A 27,792-nucleotide genomic window follows, 5' to 3' on the forward strand; every position below is an offset into this window, starting at 1 on the left:
AAGTCAAACTCACCGTGATTGCCTAATGGTCAATAATGTCTGCTAAATGAAAGTGCTTGTCATTTTCTTTTCTCTTTACTTTCCAGGTTTAGAACTTGAGCTAGATGGAAGTGTAATTTGACTCAAGGATTAACCATGTAATCACCTACCTTCTCTTTTTGAATTAATTCATATGCCAGAAAACAGAGAAGCCTGAAAACCCCTCAGTAGCCTTTAATTTCGATTTTTAAAAGTCTGGAATGTTTTGGAATACAAAGAGCAACTCAGCTTCATGATGTGCGATGTGAAATGCCATGTGTTTTCCTTCCCTGCGCCTCGTTTCCCTGCATTCCTGGTGTATGACGAATCCTCTTCTCAGTTTACAGGTATGTGGACTATTTTGGGTCATGTCTAAGAATTTAACATTCTAGAAAAAGCAGAAGTGTCTTAAAGGGCCTCTTCATCAGACAATTTTGGAGATTCAGAATCACACATAGATGACAGTTATTACTCAAAGTTACTTCATTCACATGCCTTTGTCTCAATATCACATTCGTGAACTTTGACCTCTCTTTGCATAAAGAATATTAAAAATTAAGGATTTATAGCAAAGAACATACTTAAATAATTATCTGTATTTTATTTTTGGACACATGTAAAAATTAAGATTTTATTACCTATTGAGCACAATATTTCTGTTTAGGTAATCCCATACTGTATGATTCTTTAAAATTATGAGTTGCAAGTGTTCATGAACTGAGCTTTCCAACTGCAAACTATTTGTTTTCTTTAATAAGATAAAGCAGTACAATCTGTGGAGAGTGAATTTTATTTGTTTCTTTATATATTCTGCCTAACGATCCATGATACTCATGAGGCTTCTCTGGTAAGTTAATGAGCGCTGAAAACAGACTTGCATGAGTCCCAAGCAAAAAGTCATATGACCACTAAAGGCCAGGAGTTAGCTAGAATGAATCAGATATTCCTCCAAGTGCGGAAGTTGTTTTATGTTGGACAAGTTACTTGATAAGCCATTAAATGTCTCTAGTGACATTCTCGAAAATTTAGCAAAAATGTCATAATGCTCAATGACACTTGTTTCCTGGGGAGCTTATTACATGCTGGCAACCTCGGCCTATGTTGGGGAAAACAGGCCCAGTGTTAAAATGACTGCATGTAGCAAAGCATTTGAACCTTAATTTTAATGTATTAGCTGCTAGAAAAGAAGTAAAGAAGAGAGTAGCGTGGGATACAAGACACACTATTACAAATGGTAAAATACTCACAAGCCCAGTATTGTGTCCCCATGTACAGCTACAAAGAGCTCCAGAGTCCATCGGCTGGGTCATGCTCAGGAGACACTTGTTTTGCAGTTCTCCCGACCTCCAGCATGTGTGTTGTGTGTTATGTTGTGTGTGTGTGTAGTATGTGGCATGTGTGTGTATGTTGTGTGTGTGTGTGGTGTGTGTGTGTGTAGTATGTGACATGTGTGTTGTGTGTATGTTGTGTGTGTGTGTGTATAGTATGTGGCATGTGTGTTGTGCGTATGTTGTGTGTGTGTGCGCGTGTGTGTGTGTAGTATGTGGTGTGTATGTTGTGTGTGCGTGTGTGTGTGTGTGTGTAGTATGTGGTGTGTATGTTGTGTGTGCGTGTGTGTATGTTGTGTGTGTGGTGTGTGTGTGTAGTATGTGGCATGTGTGTTGTGTGTATGTTGTGTGTGTGTGTGTATAGTATGTGGCATGTGTGTTGTGCATATGTTGTGTGTGTGTGCGTGTGTGTGTGTGTGTGTAGTATGTGGTGTGTATGTTGTGTGTGCGTGTGTGTATGTTGTGTGTGTGGTGTGTGTGTGTAGTATGTGGCATGTGTGTTGTGTGTATGTTGTGTGTGTGTGTATAGTATGTGGCATGTGTGTTGTGCGTATGTTGTGTGTGTGTGCGTGTGTGTGTGTGTGTGTAGTATGTGGTGTGTATGTTGTGTGTGCGTGTGTGTGTGTGTGTAGTATGTGGTGTGTATGTTGTGTGTGCGTGTGTGTATGTTGTGTGTGTGGTGTGTGTGTGTAGTATGTGGCATGTGTGTTGTGTGTATGTTGTGTGTGTGTGTGTATAGTATGTGGCATGTGTGTTGTGCATATGTTGTGTGTGTGTGTGTGTGTGTAGTATGTGGCGTGTGTGTTGTGTGTATGTTGTGTGTGTGTGCATGTGTGTGTGAACATCTGTGTCTGTGATACAGATGTTCCATTTAGAACCCAGTACTCCACAGCCGCTTGTTTTTTGCACTTTGACCCATTATGAGTCTCTTTAATCAAATAATTTTTCTGATGAAACAATGTGAAACTAAAGGTTAAAATTTTGATCTCTAGTCTAGTGAACAACATGCAAATAAAAGAAGGCAAAATGTTAAATATTCATTTGATTGTTTAGTCTTCCTCCAAATGCGTTGATGAACAGCCTTCATGTTCTCGGTGTTTCCTGCATGCCTTTGCCCACGATTCCACCAGGTTTCCCCCCATTATCACCATATTTCTCTGAGCACCACCTATGGACTTCTCATCTTTCTTCATCTTAAACTGCTCATTGCACAAAATGTATTACATAATTTTGTATAATTCTCTTATCTAAATCTATTGCTGTTTTATGAAGTTTCAATGTATAGAGCAGCTTTACAAAACCTCCAACATTCAGTTTTTACCCTCTTCTCTGTCTTCTTTTTTTGGTCTCCCCTTTGTTCTATGCAACAGAGATTTCTTATTTTGTTTAATATTCCCACTTGGAAATTAATGTTTCCTTGAGCATTCTTCACCCTCAAAGATAAAATTAGACTGCACACTGTACATTGTGTTTCAACATACACACTGATATTAGTGAAACAGAAGTTCTACTAAACAATGTCAAATCTTTACAGCTATGATATATTCTAATAGCCTCATCAATTTTCCTGTCTACTTTACCTAAAAGTTCACATACTGGATCTCCAATTTGCAGTTTTCATACCCAAGAAAATATACAATTATGGGATATTCTTAATGCTGCTGATGTGGGAAACTCACGGGAAAGTCCAAGTAAAACACACGGAACACTCCCTGGGTCTGGCTAAAGTGCTGCGATCATCTCTACTCTACATAATAAGATGCCCATGCAGCCACTTTTATTAAAGTGATGCTTCTCGGTGGCCACACCTGTGTTTTCTGGGCAGTTCCATCTCAGGCCTGTGCGTTGACACTAGGAAGGCATTCCCCCACTTCTGTGACTGGAATCCACACTCAGCTGCCTGCAACAGTCAAGTAGGAATTTAAATTTGTGAAGCAGCTCCCCATGACGCACTGGCACTATCACACCTGTAATAAAATACACTCGTGCAATCACACACTCACACACCATGGCTGAGCCACAGATGGGCTAATGTCTGATCCCTTTTCTACAGTTTCACCCAGAAACTTAGTCTTCCCTTTTATTTTATTTTTATCACTCATTTCAAATATTTGCTGACCATCTAGCTTTCTCTGAACATACTTTAAATTCAGATAATAATGCTACAATGTTTTGCTTTGTATCTCTAGTCCCCAAAGTAAAGCTTTGCCTCTGGTGTTTCTGAATCAAGTACAGCAGAGTGAACGCGATCCATGCTGATTAATGCCCTCATGTGACTCTCTAGCTTGTGCTCATTAGGGAGACACATTTGGACTCTTTTGAATAAATTCCTGGCATTGTAGCTGGCAAAAGATAGGTGTGAGGACAAAGGGCCAAGCTGGAGGGAGAGGATATCTATTGGAATGGTGTGGAGGGTGTTGGTGATTGACTGGGTACCAGTACCATCACCAATATGTTGGTCTCCATTTTACTGATTCTTGGAAGAAGACTCTAGGATTCAAACTATTTTGTAAAATCCTTTTGTGTATATGAGAGTGCAAATCAACATGAGTGGATTGAGCAAAGCTGATGCCAGGACCGTTCCAGTGTGAGAAGGAGGAATTCTCATCTCTCCTGTGATCGTATGTTCTTATCGCCAGTTATTGGCAGCTAAAGCACACAGTGGGAATGTCATTGTGAGGATGCAATGCCGAGCCTCTAAGAGGACATCGCAGTGTGGAGCAGAGCATGTCATGCTGGTCTAACAGAATTTTTGCAGATTCATTTTCTGAGTTTGAAAGTTCCTGTAAGACTTCTTGAGTGGGCCCAGAGCCAAGTTACAGTCTTTGAGGATTTAGGTTGGGTTGAGATTTTAGAAACTATGTATAAGGGTAGGGCAAAACAAATACAGTTTTGAAACATCAAGACCTCAGTTTTATTTTCAGGTTAGAGGAACATAAATCATAATTATTATTTGATATAGATAATACTTTATTTTTTAAGGAATTTTTGTAATGTGTGGTTTATTTCTAAAATTGATTTTAAGAGAATATAAAAATAGTATATATTGTTTGGATAATTCAGTATGTCATTAAATTATCTCTATATGGAATTACATGTAGACATAGTTATATACATATAAGATATATAGCTATATATCTATAAACCACATATTTTGTGTTTATACAGACACATATATTATTAGCCATAAAGAGTTGCTAGATTCATTTTACAAAAAAGGAATTTCAAACTTTTGACATGTCCAGATTTCTGCATAAAAGTAGAAATCAGGTAAGGGTTAAAACCACCAGTCCATATAAAACTGTTTCAGTTTTCACAGATAATTTTTTCCCACTTAAATAGAAAAGGAAAAGACACTTCTCAGCCTGGGGAGGGAAGAATCATGTTTATGTTTTGTTTTGTTTGCTTAGCTGAGTAGCGGGAGCCACTGCAGAGCTTGGGGAGAACAAAGGAGAAGTAGCAGAAAATAGCCCCTGAAATAACAGGGTCTATGCAGTAACCTCTACTTTACCCTCTCCAAAGAAATTATTCAAGTGCATTTTATAATTATCTTGGTGTTTACTGACTCAAGCATTATTGCTACCAGACAGACATTACCGGCATAATTTTGGTAACAGTAAATAGTAGAAAGGGGAGATTTTACAAATGCCAGGAACCTCGGGAGTAAAGCAGGAAATGTCCATAGAGGTACCAGAGCATCTTAGCAAATGCTTTCTCTATTTACATGGAATTAAAGTGCTTATTTACCTCAGTGGAGTGGAGCCCATAATCCTAGTAACAGTAATTTTGTGTACTGTTAAAATTTTCCAATTTTGGAAACTAGTTTTTAACATATACTTTAAAAAATTCCAGATGCATGTACATGTCCTCACACATGCCAATTGAAAACCTTTTCAAGGCAAAAAAAAGTGGCATTTTTGAATTATTATCAAAAACTTTGTTCTGGTTCTTCTATTCTGTAAATGGATGTTTTCTGTCCCAACTGCCTGGACCCAAATAACTAACTCAGAGGCTCAATATGAATTATAAATTCTCTGCCAATAGCTCAGGCTTGTTACTAGCTAACTCTTACACTTAAATTAACCCATATTTCTATTTATGCTTTGCCACATGGATCATGGCTTGTTACCTCATTTTCTACACATTCTGATTGCTTGGTGGCAGGCTGGCATCTCTCCTAACTCTGCTCTCCTTCTTCTCATCATTCTCAGTTTGGGTTTTTTGCCTAACTTCTTGCCTGGCTATAGGCCTGTCAGCTTTTTGTTAACCAATGAGAGTAATACATAGTCATAGTGTAGAAAAGGATTGTTACACAGCACTATTCAAACACTATTAGAGTCGGATAAACGTATAGACAAATGTATAACTAGACTCTGGAAATGGTTCTAATTCTCTCTTTTCCTTGTATGTATAAGCATTTATCTACAGTACTTATTTATTCTATAAATGTTCTGAGGGGACATAAAATAAATATTGACCAATAAAGCTGAATAAAATAATTTTAGTCTAAAATACTACAGTGATTATAATTTCTGTGAGTTAGTGTCATGTGTATCTTAAAGAAAAATCCTGAAGCCATGTGGCCAACTGTTGGAGAATCACTCTCATTCGCCATAAGATGTCAGTTATTATTCCTGCTCCTGTGCTATTTGCCATTCATTTGGGGGATGTAGTGCAGTGATGATGAACACTCTCTGATTCTAGCTCTTCAAATCCTGCTTGTTGCAAGTTCGTATTTCTAGCCAACTCTGCAAAATGGTAGGTAGACTTAGGACCAATGAGGAGAGCAAAGGATGTTTACCCTCTTCCAAGCTACGAGTATGCTACACAATGGACCAGTGTGGCACAAAATATAGAGATTACTAAGATGTTAAAAATAAAAACCTAAAGCAGAAAATGATGCACTATTGCAAACCACACAAGAACAGTTTGATTTTCTTATTTACAAATACAATCTGAAAGATATAAGTTATCCAGCAAGCATTTCAGGGTGCATGTGCTGGTGGACATGGGAGGATTCCTGGGGCTCACTAGCCACCCAGTATAGCTTTTTAGGCATGTTCCCAGGCAGTGAGAGTCTCTGTCTCAAAACTAACAAGGTGTCTTGTCTGAGGAACAATGCCTGAGGTTGACCCCTTGCCTTTAAATGCACATGTACACACGTGTCATCACACACACACAATTAGCCTATTATGCTAATATAATTTTAATAACGTGTTAATTGTGTTGAGTCCTCAGTAAATAATGATGCTTTAGGCAATTACACATATGATAAATTCCCTCATCGACTTTATTCTGTGGGTGTGATTCCTGTTTTACAAAAAGGAAAGCCATCAGCTCTATGACTTGTATACCTTGAAATAGCAAATAAGGACACATTCTTTTTGCTCAAAGAGTCTCATGCCAAAACATATGATTAAAATATATTTAAATTTAAAAATTGTCTTAAATAATGAAAGAAGAAAGAAAGAAAGAAAAGAGAAATAGAAACCAAACAAAGAAGGAAAAAAAAAAAACAAGAAAAAGTATCCAGCAACAACAAAAAGCAACCATTGCCAACACAATATTGCACTTGATCTTTTGTCTATGAGATCATAAAATAGAGTATAAAATTTTCATAATTTTTGGAATTAGGGGAATTCCAAGTCTAATTTATGTTAGGCAGATACATTAATATAACAGCTATCCTTGGAATTCTTGTACTTGGACTCAAGTATTACACTAAACATCTTGTTGACTAAAGAAATAGAAATCAGAATAACACCTTACAGTTTTGCTTTTTTAGATGTGAGTTTTTAAAATTTAAGTAGTTTTTGTAAAGTTTGCTTTTCCTATATTCAAATACTGTGAGTCTGGGGCAAACCCCTTTTCTCTTTCTACATGGAGTGATGACTGCATGATCTTTAAAAAAGTGTCCACCAGCAGTCACTCACAAAGGAATGAGACAGGGCTAGTTCTCTGTAAAATGTGCAACCCCACATCTTAGCCACAGCAGCCTTGTTCCACCCAGCCTATCATATTCTCTATTTCTTCCACATGGAAAGAATTGCCCCTGCAACACAGATATATATTTGACATCTCTACTGCTTCAATTTTGAGGTATAAAATTGATTTTGGGTCCATTCCCATGTGTTTTGTAGGAACACTATCCACACTTGTTATTAGAGAGCTTTTATTTCTGTACTTCAAAAAGTTTTAGCAGCCTCCTCTCTCCTCACTAAAACATGCACATCATTTTTTCTTGCATACCTGTAGGCCTTTTGAGACTATGGAGTCATGACATCTCTTTTCTCCTTACAGCTCTTGTTCATTCAGAAATGTGTGAGTCCTGTGAGTTACAGCTCATATGCCATTTATTCTTGAAAACATCTAATTTGAAATGAATTTTTCTTTCATGCGTCAACATCTTAGAAACACTAATAAACATACAAATATTCTTTATGCATTTTCCAAAGTCACCCATACATTAATGTTTTCCACAGTATTTTACTTTTCTAGATTTCTGATGAACTTAGATATTGAAAATCTCCCATAAAAAAGGAGAAAAAGGCGGTGGTGGCACACGCCTTTAATCCCAGCACTCGGGAGGCAGAGCCAGGCGGATCTCTGTGAGTTCGAGGCCAGCCTGGGCTACCAAGTGAGTTCCAGGAAAGGCGCAAAGCTACAGAGAAACCCTGTCTCGAAAAACCAAAAAAAAAAAAAAAAAAAAAAAAAGGAGAAAAAGTCATATACAAATGCATGTGAATAAGTGATGGAATTATCAGACCTCAGTTAAGATGAAGTATTGGCAGTAATGCAAACTCTGGTTTCTTAATGAGTTTAACGTGTCTTCATGAAATGCAACATCGTGCTATTTTGAAGTGCACCCCTGGCTATTAATCTTCAATCAGTACTAAATTGGAAGAGAAGACATATATAAGAAGCCCTCTTTTGAGTTTGTTGACCAGGGCTATCCAAAACATACAGCCTATTGCTGTTGCCCTTGGTTACCCCTAGAGATGGAAGGCGAGTCCCTATTGCTGAAGACACCATGCTCTTCAGAAACAGGGCCCAAAGACCCCTGAGCTGGAACTGACCTGAATGTCCCTTTCCTGAGGACTAGCTTTCATGGTACAGAAGGTACCACGCAAGCTTTGAAAGGGGGTGGCAACCAACATTTCTACTAGCTGTGATGCCGGTGAACCTCCGAAAGAGCCAGCATGACTTGATCACCCCAACGGTACAGTAGTAGTGGCACACATGACTAGGTGGTAACCAACAGTTCTTTATTTGGACTTAAAATTCACTCAACAAGAGGGAAACTATGCTTGCTACTAGAAGCCGAGCTAATTACCCAGTGCTAGGGAAACAGTGGTGGTTAGAGGAGAATCCACAAGCACTAATATACTACACCGACGTAATCCCTAACAACGATCAATAAACATTTATCCCTGTGCCACATTTATCCGTCACCCCCATCATGGAAATTTCTTTATAACGGAGATCACTACAGAAAACCACCATCAATCCATATGCAGAGTTGTGGAGCCCCGTCCCAGTGGATACATTAAAGACAAAACAAAACGAAACAACCCACTCTAGCATCTCAAGGCTCAGGGAACATTGTTGAAGAGGGCGGTGAAAAATTACAAGAGCCAGATGATCAAACCGACTGCCCTGAGTCTGTTGTCTAGTGATATCAGAAGATACACCCATAAAGTATCACCAATATGGCTACCCAAATGTCAATGCAGCAAGGGAAACACCAACAGACATGCCAAAATATATGGGGAAAAGCACACAAGGCCTTAACTCTATACAAAGAACTGTAAGCAACTAAGAAAGCTGAGAATGGGAAGGGTGGTCTCCTCCATGAAAGAGCACACCAACTGGTTATCCAATGTGCCAGACAGTCAACCCTGAAAACACACATACATATATCAACATACGCATGCAATAGTGATTAGTGAAAAAATGGGCCATAAATTAGGAGAGTGGGCAGAATTTGGAGGGAGGACATAGAAGGGAGAAATGCACTTATATTATGATATCAAAAAATAAAAGTAAAGAAGTAACTTGCAAAAAAAATTGCCTTGGGGCTGGAAAGATGGCCCTGTGGTTAAGAACACTTGTTGCTCTTTCAGGGGAGCAGGATTAGCTCAGCACTAAAATCACAGCTCACAACTGTCTGTAATTCCAGTTGCAGGTAGGTGATCTGATGCCGGCTTCTGACTTCCTTTGGCACACACGATGCACAGGTACATATGCAGGCAAAGCACCCATATACACACAGGTTTTTTTAAAGTTAATTTTTAAAACAGGGTTAGGTATTTTAACCTAACAACAAACAGCAGTTGTTCTAAGTAAATAGAGAATTTCCCAAGCCTTTCTAGTTTCAGTTCCAATTGTACATATAGGTCCACAGTACTATGCAGAGTGCTGATTCAATTCTTTTCTCACTGGAGTCTCTATGCACACTTACCTCACAGCATTTTCTAGAGTATCCCAGGTGTTTGTGAATATGTATTTTTAAAATACATCAGGAATATCATTGACAGTGTCTATATTTATGATTAATAGGGTAGGAATAAATTTGTTTCTTTAAGTAAAAAAATGATAGATAAACCTATATGCTGTGCTAAACTGCAAGAGGTATTTCTATATGAGCATAAGAACAGTGTGCAAAATATGCAATATGTTAAAAATGTTCATCTAGAGGTCATAGAATAATAGATAGTTTTGATTTCTTTTTAAATTTTTTGTTTAGGCTTACTTTATTTTACACGTGAGTGTTTTTCCTGTATGTATACACACCATGTATATGCACCATGTACATGCCTGGCATCCACAGAGGACAGAAGAAGCCATTGGATCCCCTGGAACTGAAATTACAGATGCTTGTGACCCACCTTACTTTGCTAGGAACCAAACCCAGGTCATCTGCAAGACCAAGAAGTGCTTTTAACCACTGATTTATCTCTCCAGTCCCTTTACTTATTCCTTTTATTTTTAATATTTCCAATCAGTATAAAGTGTTGGCCTTGTTTGTGCATTAAAGAATAAATATATAGAGATATATTGAACAACTGGCAAAAACAAATTCAAGAATAAGATGCATCTGTACAGAACAGACTATTTCATTGATTTTATAAATACTTATTTAGAATGTTATATGTTCTTAGGATTCTTGTGGGATATGTCAAGTTTTCAAAAAAGGAATGAAATGTGCTTCCTACAATTAATTGTGTAAGACATATTTATCTTTAGCCTATTGAGGATAAAATGCTATGCATAATACTACAAGGAGCATGAGATGCAGAGATGAGGAACTTTTTCCAGAATTATGATTAAAATACTTTATGAAATTAGTAGATATGGACAGCAAGATGTTGACAATCAGAGAAAAGATGTCTAAATAAAATACCCATATCCAGGAATGGGTACAGACAGATGTAGATGAAGCATTTGGAACAAAAGGATAGGCAGATTTGAATCAATTAAAATAACTATCTGAGCCGGGCGGTGATGGCGCACGCCTTTAATCCCAGCACTCGGGAGGCAGAGGCAGGTGGATCTCTGTGAGTTCGAGGCCAGCCTAGGCTACCAAGTGAGTTCCAGGAAAGGCACAAAGCTACACAGGGAAACCCTGTCTTGAAAAACAAAAAAAAAAAAAAAAAAAACTATCTGAAATCCATTGATGAATAAAAATAAACATGCCGATAGTCTTGGGTTCAGTTTACAGAGTCAATAGAAGGGTAAAGCAAAGATTAAAACAGTGACCAGTGATGAATTTTAGGTAAGGTAGATCAGAGTCACGTGGCAAGTCAATAACAGAATGGGGGAGAAAATGAATGTGGTTTGAAACAAGTTGCATTTGGGAAACTTTCATAATCCATTTGAAACCAGTTCATTCATCTATGAGCTGCATGGATGTGGAGCTCAGAAAAGAGGCTTTGGTGAGACGTAGAGAAAAGTGGGCAGTCTGTGAATATGGTTACCAGGAGTGTAAAACCACTTCACAGCAAGAGCTAGGGTTGACTAACCCAGTCACTGAAACTGCAGCATAGTGAGAACAAAGAAAAAGACAAAAAATGGAGTGTTGTATTAAGTTCAGGCAAACGACAATGAAAGCCAGATGTGGTGTTATGGTAGTAACAGCTGGAGGAAGCTGAGGACATTAGGGTTACTTTCCTTGCTGCTTTATCTTTCTGAGTGTTACCAAGAAAAACCAAGTAGTAGAGCCAGTCTACGAATTGAGAATTCCCAGAGCCAAGTGCATGGCAGACACTTAGAGAGCCATATAGTAATGCAGTAGATTGGATATACATTAATTGAGTGAAGGAATAAACTAAAGCCTAAAGTATACCTTGATCAACATTACCAATATCCTTTCTTATTAACATCAATTTGTGCCATGAAAGGTAAAAAATATATTGACCTCTTAAAATTAATGCAATCTATGATGTGGATGCAATGAATTTGTTCATATGCAATTTTGACATTCATACCTTGACATCAGAGGTTACAGAGCATGAAAAATGTATATATTTAAACATTAAATATTCTTCACATCACTTATTTGGTGCTTTCCTTTATTGTACTGTCAGAGAGAGTGGTAATGTGACTATGCTCTTGTGGTCATCTGAGTGGGGACTTAAATTTACTCTACTATTTCTTCAGTTTTATATTTGGTTTTTGATATTGTCATTTTCTACCAAAAATCACATTGGATTCATTCTCCTAAGTTATTGAAAGAATGATCTGATTTTTTTTTCTTATTTTCTTACAGAAAACTTGTGAAATCTGGGCTGTGGCTACAGTTCATTGTTAGAATGTTTACCTAACACAAATGAGGATCTAGGTTTGATTCCCAGTGTTGGGGGAAATTCATTTTCAATTGCTTTCCACAAAATTAAAAGTTAATTTGTACTTACAAGAGGTCAAAAGCAGTGATCTGAAAAAAAGACATCCCTAGAGCCCAGTTGTTAATAATTATTGTTTCAAAACAAAGTAGAATAGCTGTTTTCTTGAACATTGATTGGGAAGATTTGTGCTCATAGTTGATAAAATTTCATGTTGTCCAACATCTGCAGGCTTCCATTCTCAAAATAAAGTCATGTAAAGAAAATGTCAGATAGCTAACTCTAAAATCAAGAATATTAAATTTGCATGTGTCTATTTTTCACAACACAAACACACTTTGAAAATTAATTAGCAATGGCTACTGGGATCATATTACAACTTCTGTACTTCATGCACACTAGTGTTAAAATATCCAACTGTGCTCTTATGCTGTGCCTATTATCTTAAATTCATTGTGATCCCAAAGGACATATATGACTTAATAACATGGGATTGCCATTAGATTTTCCACAGAAGAGCTTTGAAATTGGCAAATCGATCTTCAAAGATGAGGACTGTAAAGAAAGGCCACCTCCTCCATCATGTTATTTTCTTCCTCTAGGTATTCTATTTACGTCATTTCACTTTGTATGAGTTTAATTTAAAAGAATCCAAGACTTCAGAGTCAGAAACAGCTTTAGACAGTTTTTAAATCAAGCCCTTTATTCTATTCATATGCCACCCTACTCCGTGTTATTGCTGTAAGCGGGCCCCGAGTCCGGGTCTAGCATTATGAGAACACAGCTTTTTCTTGGCAATTTGAACTGCCCAGAAGTTGCTCCTTGTAAGTAGGTGATGTATCTTTCCCCATTTTCTTCCTATCACTGGTTTAAATTCCATCTTTTGGAGTCATGTGGAATAAGATATATTACACCTGATATGATAGATAACCTTGACCAACTTTGTCTGGGGCCAGCTGGCACACGCAAATCTTGAGGCTTAGGCTCATCTATAACTTACTAGCTGCTATATGCTTCAGAAAATATTGGAAGTAGTCTCCTCATCATTCCTAATATTTTGTCACATAATAAAATTTCAGATTTGATGGGTTGGGGAAGATAGCTCAGTCAGTAAAGTGTTTGTTATGCAAAAATGAAAACCTGACTTTGCATCTCCAGCCCCCACATCAAAAACCTGGAGCAGAGGAAAATGTCTATAATCCATGTCTGCAATCCCCATGCTGGAGAGGTGGATACAGGCAGATTCCTGGGTTCAATGAGTAGCCAGTCTTGACAAATTGATGAACTCTAGGTTCAGTGGGAGACTCTGTGTAAAATAAAAGATAGAGAGCAATTGAGGAAGATATCCAACCTCCATGGGCACACACACACACACCAACATGCACACATGTACATACACATAAACAATCACACACAATTTTACAACTCATTTTCTAAGCATATAAACTCGCGACCAAGTGCCAACTTTTGTCTTAGTTAGGCCAAAGAGTTTCACATGAGAAGTAAGGATATGCAGCCAAACTGGAATATATTCTCTACCTGCTCAGATTTCTTCAGTGAGAAAGAACACTGGCCATCATACCCTGAGCTTGAGACTGAAGTCAGATTAGACTGCTACTAACTGGCTGACTGTTATCCAATGCAGCCCTTGGCTTGGGTATTAACAGAGGAGTTGTAAAGATTATAGATGAGGTGAGTCAGTTACAATCCTAAACAGTATCTCAGATCTGTCAACAATATGGTATAGTGATTGCAATCAGTCTGTGGATTGGAAGAAGTTTCCTTCTAGCTTTCCCTGAATATCTGTGGTTAGGCTACATGGTTGTTGGAAAGAAAATGGCCCCCATAGGAGGTGTGCCCTTGTTGGAGGAAGTGTGTCACTGTGGGGGTGGGTTTTGATTTCTCCTATGCTCAGGCTACTCCAAGTGTCATGGTTGCTTTTGCTGCCTGAAGATCAAGATGCACAACTCTCAGCTCCTTGTCCAGCACCATGTCTGCCTGCATCCTGCCACTATGTTCTGCCATGAAGATAATGGACTAAAACTCTGAAGTTGTAAGCCGCCCCCAATGAAATGGGGTTTTCCTTTATAAGAGTTGTCATGGTCATGGTGTTTCTTTACAGCAATAGAAACCCTAAGGCAGGCTATTTGACTTCTCCTTCTCATAGGTCAGCAAACTTCATAACTGGCTCACCCCTACCCCTTCTTTCCTTTCTTTTGGTGCTTATACAGTGTCATTAGAAATCTCTTTGGTAGACATGAGTTTTGTGCTTGCTGCTGTGGTGAGAGAGTTGGTCTCTCCCCTCTTAACAGTCCCAACCATTTTTGTAGAGTAATGCTGGCCACACATACCATGTAATGGATTAAACTAACAAGAGTTATTCATCCTAAAACTGAAATGTAGACATTTTGACCACAATATCTACTCTATTTTCTCTTTCTTCTCCGAAGTCCCTGATGATTACTAATTCTACTGTCTGTTTCTATGGTAAAAATGTAGCTGATATTAGCTAAACTGGAACACTTCTGAAAAAATCAAATTTTGAGAAAATAATGAAGACTTTTTTTTAAATCTGAAAGTGAAATAAGGTTGTAAAAATGAAGCATATGATAACAGCAGACTGTTGATAATTCCTAAACAGGGAAAGAAAGCATCGTCCTTCCTTAGGTACCTGCAACACAAACTGCCCCTCTGCATTCCATGCACAAAGAGAAAAAACGATCTAAGTGCAAACACACAAAGCTTGGAACCGAGTTCACAAAAGGAAACCAGCATATTGGTGTGCTGTTTAAACTCAGACAGACTTGGTAAATGCATGACTTCAGGCGGAGTAAATCTTATCATTAGGGTTATCCATGGGAAATAAACATAAAGGGTCTGGTTTTAATGTCATGATTTCTGCTCATTCTCTTTCATTCTGGTATCTGGAGAAATTCAGCTAGCCAAGGTCTCTGTGTAAAACCCCAGGGCACAGAGTGCCCCTGACTGCTCATGATTTGAAAACCTCACCTTTTTTTCTGTCATGACATAACACAGTTCAAGTGTTCTCTCTCATCAATGCTTCTCATTTGGTATTTTTACTTATCTTTCCAAAGCAGAGTGCCACAGTCCATCTCTCATTCTATCCTGTCTTAACCCCTTACCTATAGCCCATGTATTATCCAGAGTTTTAAAAGAATTAGCAAAAGATGACTCTCAAATCTACCTGAACCTTCTTTAATCATCAGTTCTATGAACCCCAAGGTTACCCAGACCCTTGTACTGGAAAAATCCATTAGTCTATCAAACTCCATAACCCTTCAACAGAAATTCTCTATCTCTTTTTTTCAGAGCTCAGCTTTGCCCAATTTAAATTTAGACTTAAAAATTATATATTCACATTTTATAATAATTAAATGTTTGTTAGGTGTTTGGAATATATCATGATAGTCTAAAATTATCTCACTTAGGTCATTTGTATCAAATGAACTTGAAAATGTTCACAAGTTAATGGCTAAAATTCATCCAGAAAGGTTGTTGTAAAGATGCAAAAGACTGTGTGTAAAAATCTAGGGCAGTAATTATTATATAAAAGGAATGTGACAAATAAATAATAAATAAATAAATTTATTAAAAGATGGCTTAGGTGTGAAATTTCTAATATTCTTTTATTGTATGAAAATTTTATACATGGAACATATTTTGCTCATTTCTACCTCCCTCCTCCTTCTCCTCCTCCTCCTCCTCTTCTTCTTCCTCCTGAATTCACCACCACATAACCTGAAATTTCATGGCCTTTCTCTCTCTTTGTCTCAGTGGTAGTGGCAAAGTTTTGCAAAATTACTTAGATTCCATTCCAAAATGGTTACACCATTGACAATCATGTTTGCTCTCATATATATATATATATATATATATATATATATATATATCACTGATTTCAGTTATTATTGTCCATTGATAAATGGGTGTGGGGCCATCTACTAGATTATGAGACACCTGACAACAGCAAGACTCCCAAAGAAAAATGACTCTTCTTACCCCAATAACCATCATTTGTCAATAGCTCCTTAGGTGTGAGGGGAGCCTTGTGAATGAAAATACTGGAGTTTTTTCTGGATTGACTTTCTATGGGTCTTATTCAGATATCCATAGCTAATGTGATTTCATGATTATTACAACTCATAAAATGTCCAGAAGACAATATTTCATAGCTTTCATCTCCATTCTAGTATCCTACATTCTGCCCCCTCTTCCTCAATGCTTCCTGAACCTCAGTGGTGTAGTAAGTTGATAAAGATGTTCCAGTTAGGGCTGAAAACTCCAAGTCATATGTTTTCAGCATCTTGACCAGTTATGAGACTTTGCATTAACTGCTATCTACTGTAAAAATATGATCAAGGCTGAGAAAAGCATAGACATATGCACATAAACAATCATTTAGAAGGCAGTTTGATAACATTATTGTTGAAATAATAATAGTAGGTTTCTCATTAATTACTATGGCATCCCAGAACATGACCTTTTGACCAGGTTTACAGTAGTATACATGAATGCCCTCCAGTAGAACAGGCCCCAGATCTAATCAGAAAGTGACTGGCTACTCCCATATCAGTCATTTTACTCTTGAACCAGAGAGAATATCCTTCATGGTAGGTCTATATTGTAACATGCAGAGTGCACTGTTGGGTAAGTCCATTGGTGTCTTTCTTCCCTTAGCAGAAAATGCTTTTTGGCATCCTCCGATAGGGAGGGAGCTTCCCAGTCAGCTCTAGATTGATTTCTCTATGTCCTTCAATAAAATTGTATGATGTCTTCAGCAAAAGGATCTTACCATGTAGTTTTGATGGGTTATCAAAAGCAATAGCAATAACTTGTCTTGTATTGGAGATCTCTGGTGTCTAAGTAACTTGTAGGGAGGTATCTTATTCCTAGAACTGAAACTCTTGCTTAATAATTTATGTCCTATGAGAGTAGTAATCTCTACCCGTACAGGGTACTCCTGTTCAAACAGAAATTGGAAGTTTTCCTTTCCCCTTGACCACCATTGTAAGTTACTTCTTGGCTTTGAGACAAAAAACTTTAAAGACTCAAAGACTGTCATATGTGCATATGTAGAGATTAGGGCGTTTTACAGTGATCTGCTTTGGGGGATAGGAATGTTAGTAAATAGAACAGAGTCAAGGAGCTGGGCAAACAAGCTGTTGCAGCTCAGTGTCCTTCTTTATTCACATGGGTCTTTCATGTTCCTTGATCTGTGAAAGCAAGTTAGAACCCACACAGATGATGCACCATCAATGTCTTGCCTCGTGCTAGGGTTCTGAAAGAGGCTGTGAATCTGTGATTAAAAGCAGAAGTACCAAATAAGCTCTTGCTGGGATTGGCAAGAGTTAGCACACCGTTTGTCTCCTTTCAGTTCCTTCTAGACTTGGAGGAAGATTGCTTCCCAGTCATAGAATCCGAGAGTGTTACATTCAGGAGATGTCACTGTAAAACCACATTATAGATCTGCAAAAGACTGGCAAAAATGATTATCCTTGGGACAAAGATATCAGGCATGATATTAATGGTTCATTTGGTCTACTTTATGACAGAGAAATATTTCTAAGGAGATGTTGGTCAAAGACAACATGGGATCAGAAAAATAGCCTTGCTTAAAATAAGAATATGTATTATCAGATAACCTGTTTTGAGTGACTGGTTTAGTCATTTCTTCATCAGTTAGAAACTGTTAGATGTTTACTGAAAAGCAGATGTGTGTAGATTTGTCTGCAAGGCAACACTCAGAACAAGAGAGAGAACCAGCCTTCCTCATTTACATTGCAGTGATATTTCAAGACAATTAAAATCTGCTTTGAAAAAGTCAGACTAAAATATGAGTTTATCATCTTAGTGATATCTGGTGTATGCATCCAGAAGAGACAGATCTTGTTATAGGAATGAAGAAAACACAGTAGTTCAAACTCTCTTTCTCTCTCTCTCTCTTTATTAAAAAGTGATTTATTTATATCACATACCCCACAATTATCCCTGCCTGTTTGAAAGACTGAGGACTCAGGATGATTATTTACAATACAAGAGTAAGAGAAAGATTACAGAGATTACCACAGAACCATTCCTTACTGAGTTTCCCACCGATTTTGGAAAACTCCCAGAAGAGAGTGAGAGGAAGGATCTGAGACACGATTAAGAGGCTATGGTGATAAAGTACCACAAAGATCTCAACTTAAGAAGGACATTTGAACTCTCTGGAGGCCCATTGAAAGTTCCTACTTTACTCACGTAACACAGTCCAATATGCTCATTTGGGATATGACAAACAAAGGACCTGTCAATGGCTCAAAGTAGACCTTCAAAGTTATAATTAACCAACCAACTTCAAATGAATAGATTTATTTACTCATATGTATTTTTATATCAGACTCTTTCATAAATGCTTCATGTCTGTTCAATCTATCTTCCCAAAGACATGTCCAAAATGATACAATTAATTCTGTATTACATGTATGAATGGTATTACATTGCAAACTTCCTGAAAGCCATTTGATACAATGGCTTAAATGAGACTTAAGTTCTTTTCCGGTACCTTCTAGAAAGGATTATGGAGAAGTTGTGAAGAGTAAATATTTTCTAAAGAAAATTAAGACTTCATAATTGAGAAAAAATCTCTAGTGAGCAGTGTAGCTCGTATAATAAATTTGAAAGCTATTTTTCAGTTTAGATAAAGTTTGGTGAAATGAGAAAACACACCAGAGTAGATGACTTCTTAGTTATTTTTCTTGAAGGGGCAATTATAAAGGGAACCCTGACTTATTGCTAATACACTTCAATGTGAGGTTTATTAGGTGGGTGTGGCATGGGAAGCTGTAGTGCTCCACTTAGACTCTTTAATTCTGCTTGTCTCTACTCAAGAGCCTCAAACAGGGAACTAGAGGAAAGTGGGCAACTCTACACCACAATTCTTTAATCAAGGAGGAGCCCACTTGACTTCTAGTATTGAAAGCAACTCCTGTTCTCAAGCTATGCATGAGTAGTTAGAGAAATAAAAAAAAGTAACAGAAGAGTAGAAAGACTGGGTGTGTGTGGAGAGAGAGAAGGAAAAAAAGAGGGAGATGTGAGGAGAGAGGCAGATTGCAAGTCTGAGAGCAAGCAGAAGGGGAAGGAGATAAAGAGGAGGAAGAGTAGATAAAGAAAGGACTGAAGAATATTTTCTCACACTGATTTTAGCAGAAGCTTTAGTAGCTATATAAACAGTACAATCCCCCAATCCCTAGAAAAACAAACCAAAGAAAACACACACACACACACACACACACACACAATTCTCTCCTCACTTTTCTTCAGAATGCCAAGTAGAAAGGATACTTAATGACACCATCATTATTGACTGGGGTATGTTCCCTTTTCCACAGAACCGGCCCTTGAAAAAAGTCCATAATACACATGGAAGACAACCACACAGAGGATGTTCTCTTCCTTGACTTTTCCTTCATTCCCTTGAATGACTAAATAACTAAGAATAACATATTGTTGCTCATGCTATAAATGAATAAGTCAAATACTACTTAGGTACATAGAAGAAACTTGTTTAAGCAGAACTTAAGGTTGTAGTTTGATTATGATTACAATTATTCAAGATAAATATGTACAGTTTATCCTTTCAAAAAAGGATAAAACCCAGCTTCAGACTTTTCCTCAAAATGTTGTTTGTAACTCTTCTTGTACAAATGTTCAGGGAAAAGAAATATTATGTCATAATTCATTAAAACCACTAGAACACTACATAGACCCCTTTACAAACATGGTTTTCCAAACCATGTTATGAACTTTGAAAACTATCTCTCTTATGAATTACTTAAGTTGACTGGGATGAAAATTACAAACTGCTTCTTACTTACCTCTATAATATGCCAGGTCAGAATCTAAACTGAACTCGTAAGTATATAAGTTTTGCTAAAACCTATGCAGAACTGTTAATTGCACCATCATATATTGCTATTAGCAGAAGCTCCAATTCACTATCTAAATTTCACTGGTGAAAACTGATCTAAATTCTACCTACTTCCTCTGCTTTTGGTGATGGTAATCAGGGCGTGCATACTGACTATTGATTTATGCTTGTATCTGAGAAAAATGAGACTTCTAAAATTTTTATTCAGCATTGATCAAATTTAAGGCAGATTCAGAAATGCTACTTAAACATTTTCTCCATTAGTCATAAAAGAGGACAAGCATAGGAGTATTTGCCTATTGATCCCAGCAGTGGTGTGGCTGAGACAAAATATTTGTACAATGTTGCGGCACCCTTATTTAAAAAGCCAAGACAACAGCAACATCAATAAGAGAAAGCAGGAGGAGAAGAAGGAGAAAGAAGAGAAACTGGAAGAAGACAGGGAGGAGGAGGAAGAACAACATCATAGGCTTTGTTACAGAACCAAGAATTCAGAGAAGCACATGAGAATTGCTATGAAATTGGAAATTTTCAATAAGCACAAGTATGCAAACTGAGAAACTAGAAATATTCCTCAGAGAGGAGCTGAAAAACAAAAGAACTCAGAGGACTGTCAGGACAGGGCATAGCTTATTACCCCTAATATTCAGATTCAGTCCTGACACTGACCTTGAAGTACATACAATACGGTTTCTGAAATATGTGGAGATCACCTTTAGAATATGTTTTGTGGCATCATGACTGATATTACATATCTCCTACTTGTGTCTCTACCCACTGTCTTCTCCCCATCCTGCAGCCTCTGTGTTTTTCTGGATTCTGAATAGGTAACCAACATAGCTGAAATTTAGCTATATACTGTGACTAAAATAATCTATCCAAATTAGATTTTATTCCTTTTAAATTTACAATGCAAAATACTAGTCAGAGAGAACATTTTAGGAGGAAGTAATTATTTTCTATAGGGAAATGTTTTAGTTGGGAAGTAGCAGACCCCTCTATGAAGTATCAGTGTAGTAAATTTTTTTTCCAGTGAAACAAGTGCCAGCTGCATCAATAGATGTAAATTCCAACTGAAATCATGCGTCTCCTTGAGGGAAGAGTAGGAATTTTCAACCCTCAAACCAGGGGAACACAAATACTAATAAAATCAACTTCTTTTTGTTTAAGATAATCTGACTTTTACTTTGAAGTATTATTATGCTTAGTTGCAGAAAACTTAATATTTCAGCTCTAGATTGACATATCCACTATAGACTATCATCACTCCTTCATATAAAAAATCATTCTACAAGGATGATACATGTTGCCATTACATGGAATGGACATCTTTCTTTCCCATCCTCCACCACAGTGGTATCAACTGACTTTTAATTGGTTCTGTCTGGTACTTGGTTTGGATCTTTATTTTAGCTGTTACTGAGAGTCCTGTGCCCCTAATGGGTGAATCATGAGCAAATGATCTGCTGTTGCTCAGCCAGGTTGTTTCTAGAACTCCATGATCAAAGAGGCAGGGTGGAGCTCTCTTGGTCCTAGACTCATCTTTATACTCTATTTCTTCTCTCTTAGTCCATCATGATAAAAGCACACCCACCCACACCCATACCCCCGCACATCCCCCCACATCTTGAGACTACTCAGTAAAGATTACAGTTTCTCAATATCTACTATCATTCCTAGGAAGCTTCTGTTATTTACCCTGCCCTCAATCCAACTTCAAGAATGATGGAGAGGAGCATCCTCGGTGTAAATCATCTAGTCCTCCCCAAGTCCCTGTATTGATGAGGATTGACCATGACCAGAGACAGTGTACTCTCCTGAGTGTCTTAATTTTGTAGTTGGAGTCCTGCAACTTTAGTTAGGATTTTGGTATGTGACAGAATATGTGAAGTGAAGAATTTTCCAGAGGAACAATGTGTTTTGGCTCCAAGGTTAGAGGTGGGAATGAAGTGATGCCGAAATATCATGAAAGAAGGAAATTGGAGGGAAGAGTAGGTCACCTTGGTTAGGCAGAAAGAAGAGAAAATGAGAGGTATGTACCAAAGACAATGTGACTCTTCATAGACTTTCTTCCAGTGACACAATTCTGCCACCTGAGACCCACCTCCTTAGTTATACCAACTCCTAATGAAGCCATAAAACCATGAATCTATCAGGGGATTAATTAACTGATTATGTTTTATGGTCCAGTAACTTCTCAGCAATAGCTCCATTTGTGGACCAAGCCTTCAATACATGACACTTTAGGGATATCAGTTCATATCCAAACAATGTGCAAACATAAAGTCAAAGGTTAAAGAGCAGAAACAGAATATCATAGAATATTAAAAATAGCTATTTCTAAATTTTCTATTATCCTATATTTTAATACTTTATCTTAAAGTATTTTTTTTTCATTCAGTGTCTATTCTACTGTGTTACTGAGAAGGGATCTATCTATACATTGAGGGTTTCATATAGCTCAGGCTATCCTCCAACTTACCTCATAGCCAAGCATGACATGGAACTTCTGCTTCTCCCATCATCATTTTTCATGGCTTGAGATTCTAGGCATGCACCACCATGTCTGGTTTTATGGGGTGCTGGAATCAAACTCAGAGCTTTCTTCACGCTATGGAATATTCTACCAACTGCTTTCTCAGCCCCAGAAGCTTGTTTCTAACCTTTGTCTTCTCCCCCTTAGGCTTTGTACATGGTAGACAGGCACTTGCTCTACTGCTGAGCTCAGCCCGTCTCCTCCCATTTGCTTTGAATCTTTCCTCTCTTCTTTTTTCTTCTTTCCTTTTCTTTCTCTTCCTTTTTCCCACTCTTCACTTGTTCCTCTTCTCCTTCTTTCTGTCCTCATTGCTCCCTTGCAAAAATTACTTGACTGTTGATATCAATGTTATATTTCTTTCCATTCTGGAAAAGATTTGCAGCACTTTTATTTTTATAATGAAGCATCTATGCTTGGGTGTGCTTGGCTGCTTTAAGCTCATTTTTAGTAGTAAATTATAAATGTGGCATATGAAGAAAGTCTTTGTGGACTTACTACTTATCTTTTTATTAATTCATGAATCCATTCGTAACAATGCAAAAACAAAACCATAAACACCAAACACAGTTAACACTAGATATTTGCTGAATGCTGATAGGATCCTTGTTTGGGGTACTTATTGCCAGTGTTTCTGATGAGGCCTAAGTGAAGGGAATAATGTAGTCAAGTGATGAAGATGAAATCAAGTGATTAAATAATCTAATGTATAATAATATTAAGTTCTATGAAATAATAAAACATAGAGCTCTGAGGACTGATGTTAAGAGAGCACTTTCAGAAGAAGTGGTCTTTTAATTCATGTCTGAAATGTAGATATTGCTCCATTGACATTATTTTAAGAGTGACTTATTAGAGGAATGGAAATAGAGTATATAACATATTAATTTGTGAAGAAAACTAATTTTTTTCTTAGAATGAGATAGAAAGGAGAATGGCAAAATCGCATTACAAAGATAATGGTGATGGTTAATACTATCAACCTGATAGGGTCTAGGACTAGTTAGGAGACAAGCCTTTAGAGGAGTCTGTGAAATGACACAGGTCAGGTTGACTAAGAAGGAAAGATTCACCTTTATGTGGATCTTATGTGTGGTATTATGCCATTGTTTAATATCCTGAACTGAATAAAAAGAAGAAGGTAAGCTAAGCATGAGCATTCTTTTTCCTTGCTTCTTGACTGAAGATACTACATGACAAATTGCCTCAAACTCCTTCCACCATTACATCCATACCATAATACATTGTATCCTCAAACCATAACCCCAGAATGTCCTTCCTCCCTTAAATTTCATTCATCATGTGTTTTGTTACAGCAAAGAGACAAGAAATGAATATTTTAATATAAAGTTTTAAATAGAAGTGTAACAGTCCAATTTGCCTGTTTTGAAGATCACTCAGGTTGCTTTGTGAAGCATGGATATCGGTTGTACCAAAATAGGAATTTTGAAAAGACCTTGCTGACTTCTTGGGTGATTGCATTCATGTACTCGGTCAGTTGGAAAACACAAAGCAGCAAGAGTGGTAAGATAGACTCAGTTAAGCAGTATATAATAGACAATGGAGGTGCAAGCGTCAAGGCTGATACCAAATCTTACTATAGTAGTTTCTATGCTTCTGTACTTTTTGTTGCTGTGTCAGAGAGTAAACTGGAAAATATAATTGTTCATTTTACCCCACAGTGTATATATATTTTACATCTTCTTCCAGTGTTGCTCCCTTTAAAATAAAACTATAAGATGCTGTGGTTTCCAGTGTATTCATGGCAAAGCAAAGGAAGGACCTTTCATCAATGTATGATTATTTCATGCTGTTTTTCCTATGAGAAATGTAACCATTAGAATCTTTCCCCCTGTTTCCTGGAGAAAGATCTGGCATAGGACTTGGATTCTTTGGTATAAAGATACCTTCTAGAATGCCAAGCATGGATTGATTGCCAACTGTCTGCTGGATGCTGTGATGAACATAAACCACAGTTTCTCACAAGTGAAAGCTTAGATTATGGCTGAAAATATGTTTCAACACAAGATTCCAGGTGGCCCAGAAAAAGCAGCCACTGCTTATTCATGAGCCATTTTTTTAATCACTGAATAGAACCACATATGTACTCATCGACAAAGACATCTTTCTTGCTATTGTAAGCATATGTCATAATATTCACAGACTGTGTCTGTGTGTATGGGTGTGTGTGTTTGAATCATATGTATTTTCTAAGGACTAATTTGCACCTTTGATTACAGAAATCATTTACAGAGAGCTTTTAGCTAGATTCCCATAAATACACAATAGCTGCTGATCTTGAAGCATCTTTGATTATGGAAAGTTGGTGTTGCCTTCTCAGTAATATATATTCTGCCTAAACTTTTAAAATTGGCAAGATCTGTTCTTATCATACTCTGAGTTTCTTATATTTTCTCTGCCACTTGTATAATTTTAGTAGACTACATGCATCACTCTTTTCATTGGTTATACATTGTCTTTCCCTTCATTAAGAGCAAGAACAGAGGCCTCCTTTCACTTGATGATGTACCTCAAGTATCTGGCACAAAGTTGGTACCTGACACTTTTGCTTAAGTCCTCTTTCTGGTAAATCTCCATCCACATGAAGTTGAAGGATTAGTTCTGTATGTAATGATTATGACATCTTTCTCTGGGAAAACAATACTTTTATGACATCCTGTCATCTAGGATGCCTGGTTCAACTCTTGGGTTTCAATATTCAAACTGTCTTCTGGTTTTCACTTTTCCCCTATAGTAATCATATGTCTAATCATAGGAAAACAATAGAATGTTATTTTTTTCCTTTAATTTTATTTTACAATACCATTTAGTTCTACATATCAGCCATGGATTCCCTTGTTCTCCCCCATCCTGTCCCCGTCCCCTTCCCCACAGCCCGCTCTCCATTCCTACCTCTTCCAGGGCAAAGCCTCCCCTGAGGACTGAGATCAACCTGGTAGACTCAATCCAGGCAGGTCCAGTCCCCTCCTCCCAGACTGAGCCAAGCGACCCTGCATAAGCCCCAGGTTTCAAACAGCCAACTAATGCAATGTGCACAGGACCCGGTACCACTGCCTAGATGCCTCCCAAATAGATCAAGCCAATCAACTGTCTTACCTATTCAGAGGGCCTGATCCAGTTGGGGGCCCCTCAGCCTTTGGTTCATAGTTCATGTGTTTCCATTCATTTGGCTATTTGTCCCTGTGCTTTATCCAACCTTGATTTAAACAATTCTCGCTCATATAAACCCTCCTCTTTCTCACTAATTAGACTCCTGGAGCTCCACCCAGGGCCTAGCCATGGATCTCTGCATCCAGATCCCTCAGTCATTGGATGGGGTTTCTAGCATGACTATTAGATATTTTATGTGGTATTATTCTACCAACCAAATAAGCATTTCCTGTGTACTGTTTGGTTTGTGGGATAATAAGGCGTAAGGGACTACCTCCAAATGCAGCATACTATTTAAAACTGCGCACAATTTTTTGTTCCATGTAGGCATTATATTGGACAGTTTTGACTCAACCTGAGCTCAGCTGGGCTCTGTAGGGCTGGATCCAGGCAGTGGGTTGGAAATGCATCCGCTGTTTGTGATTCTCTGTTCCCCTGGGTCCTGCAGCTATTCAAAGTATAATCTCCCTTTTTGACAAATTACTAAATGTCAATAATCACACTAAACCACACCAATACATTTGGGTGTAGCTGGAGAGCGTTTCTCCAGGTCCCATCAAGCCCCGGCAGTCCGACTGCCCCCTTATAAAATAAACACACAGACGCTTATATTATTTACAAACTGTATGGCCATGGCAGGCTTCTTGTTATCTACTTCTTTTATCTTAAATTAACCCATTTCTCTAAATCTATACCTTGCCACGTGGCTCGTGGCTTACTGGCATCTTCACATGCTTCTTGTCATGGCTGCGGCTGGCAGTTTCCCCCTCACTCAGCCTTCCACTTCCCAGAATTCTCCTCTCTCTTTGTCCCGCCCATACTTCCTGCCTGGCTACTGATCAATCAGTGTTTTATTTATATAGAACGATATCCACAGCATTTGGGGACTATGTTTCATAATGTCTCATGTTCACTGACTAGAGCCTGACAAATAATTATACCTAATCACAGTGATGTAAAATATGCTTATGTTGACCTTTAAGAAGTATAGTCACTATTTTATGATCAGCATGAACCCCATGCATTATCTCCCAAATGCACCCATCAAGATCTACCACAAATTTGACTACTCACTGAACTATACTCAGAACCACTCTTTCACTACTTTTCTTTTCTTTTTGGTGTTGCTGTTTCCTTGTTAATTTTTGTGATCTCAGTAAACTATACATGCTTCTGTTATTAAATCATGTTTGACCTTTCTCCTGCACTTCAAACTTCTAAGCCATAGAGCACTTTTCTATTAAGACATTTATACCTAATGCTGATAATAGCGACATAAATAAATGGAGCAGTTCATTTCAAAACTAGATTCTATCCTTGTCTGTATTCTGGTCATGTAAAATAGGGAAAATACTGTATTAAAGTTGAAAGAAGTCACACTGTGTATAGTGTGCTTCTGGAATGTTCTTGTTCAGAATTAACCAGAATGTGATCTAAAATTAAGTCTTAGAATAAAAAAAATCGCTTGTTCTTTCCATTCTGCTGCCCCCACGCCATCCAGACTGAGGAAGACCCGGAAACTCCAGGGCCACTTGAGCCACGGCCATGGTTATGACCACATCGGTAAACACCGCAAGCACCCAGGAGGCCATGGGAATGTTGGAGGCATGCATCACCACAGGATCAATTTCGACAAATACTATCCAGGTTTCTTTGGGAAAGTTGGTATGAGACATTACTATTTAAATTGGAACCAGAGCTCCTGTCTGACTGTCAACCTGAATACATTGTCGACGCAGACACGTGTCCATGCGGCAGAGAACAAGACTGGAACTGCTCCCATCATTGATGTTGTGTGATCAGGCTACTACCAAATTCTGGGAAAGGAAAAGCTCCATAAGTAGCCTGTCATCGTGAAAGCCAAATTTTTCAGCAGAAGAGTTGAAGAAAAGATAAAGGGTGTTGGAAGTGCCTGTGTCCTGGTGGCTTGAAGCCCCAGGGTGGTTAATTAAATGCTAATATTTTCCAAAA

General features: G+C 37.9%; 1 non-coding gene and 1 pseudogene across 1 annotated transcript; one reads left to right on the forward strand and one right to left on the reverse strand.

Moving 5' to 3' along the window:
- The first annotated feature begins 274 nt into the window (after positions 1 to 274).
- On the forward strand, positions 275 to 27,752 carry LOC114696851 (annotated as a pseudogene).
- On the reverse strand, positions 15,974 to 16,046 carry LOC114696891. The gene has a single exon (XR_003735078.1). It is a non-coding gene; the product is annotated as a small nucleolar RNA SNORD70 (small nucleolar RNA).
- Positions 27,753 to 27,792: the final 40 nt, after the last annotated feature.

The sequence above is a fragment of the Peromyscus leucopus genome, chromosome 8a, assembly GCF_004664715.2.
Source record: "Peromyscus leucopus breed LL Stock chromosome 8a, UCI_PerLeu_2.1, whole genome shotgun sequence".
Classification (NCBI taxonomy): domain Eukaryota; kingdom Metazoa; phylum Chordata; class Mammalia; order Rodentia; family Cricetidae; genus Peromyscus; species Peromyscus leucopus.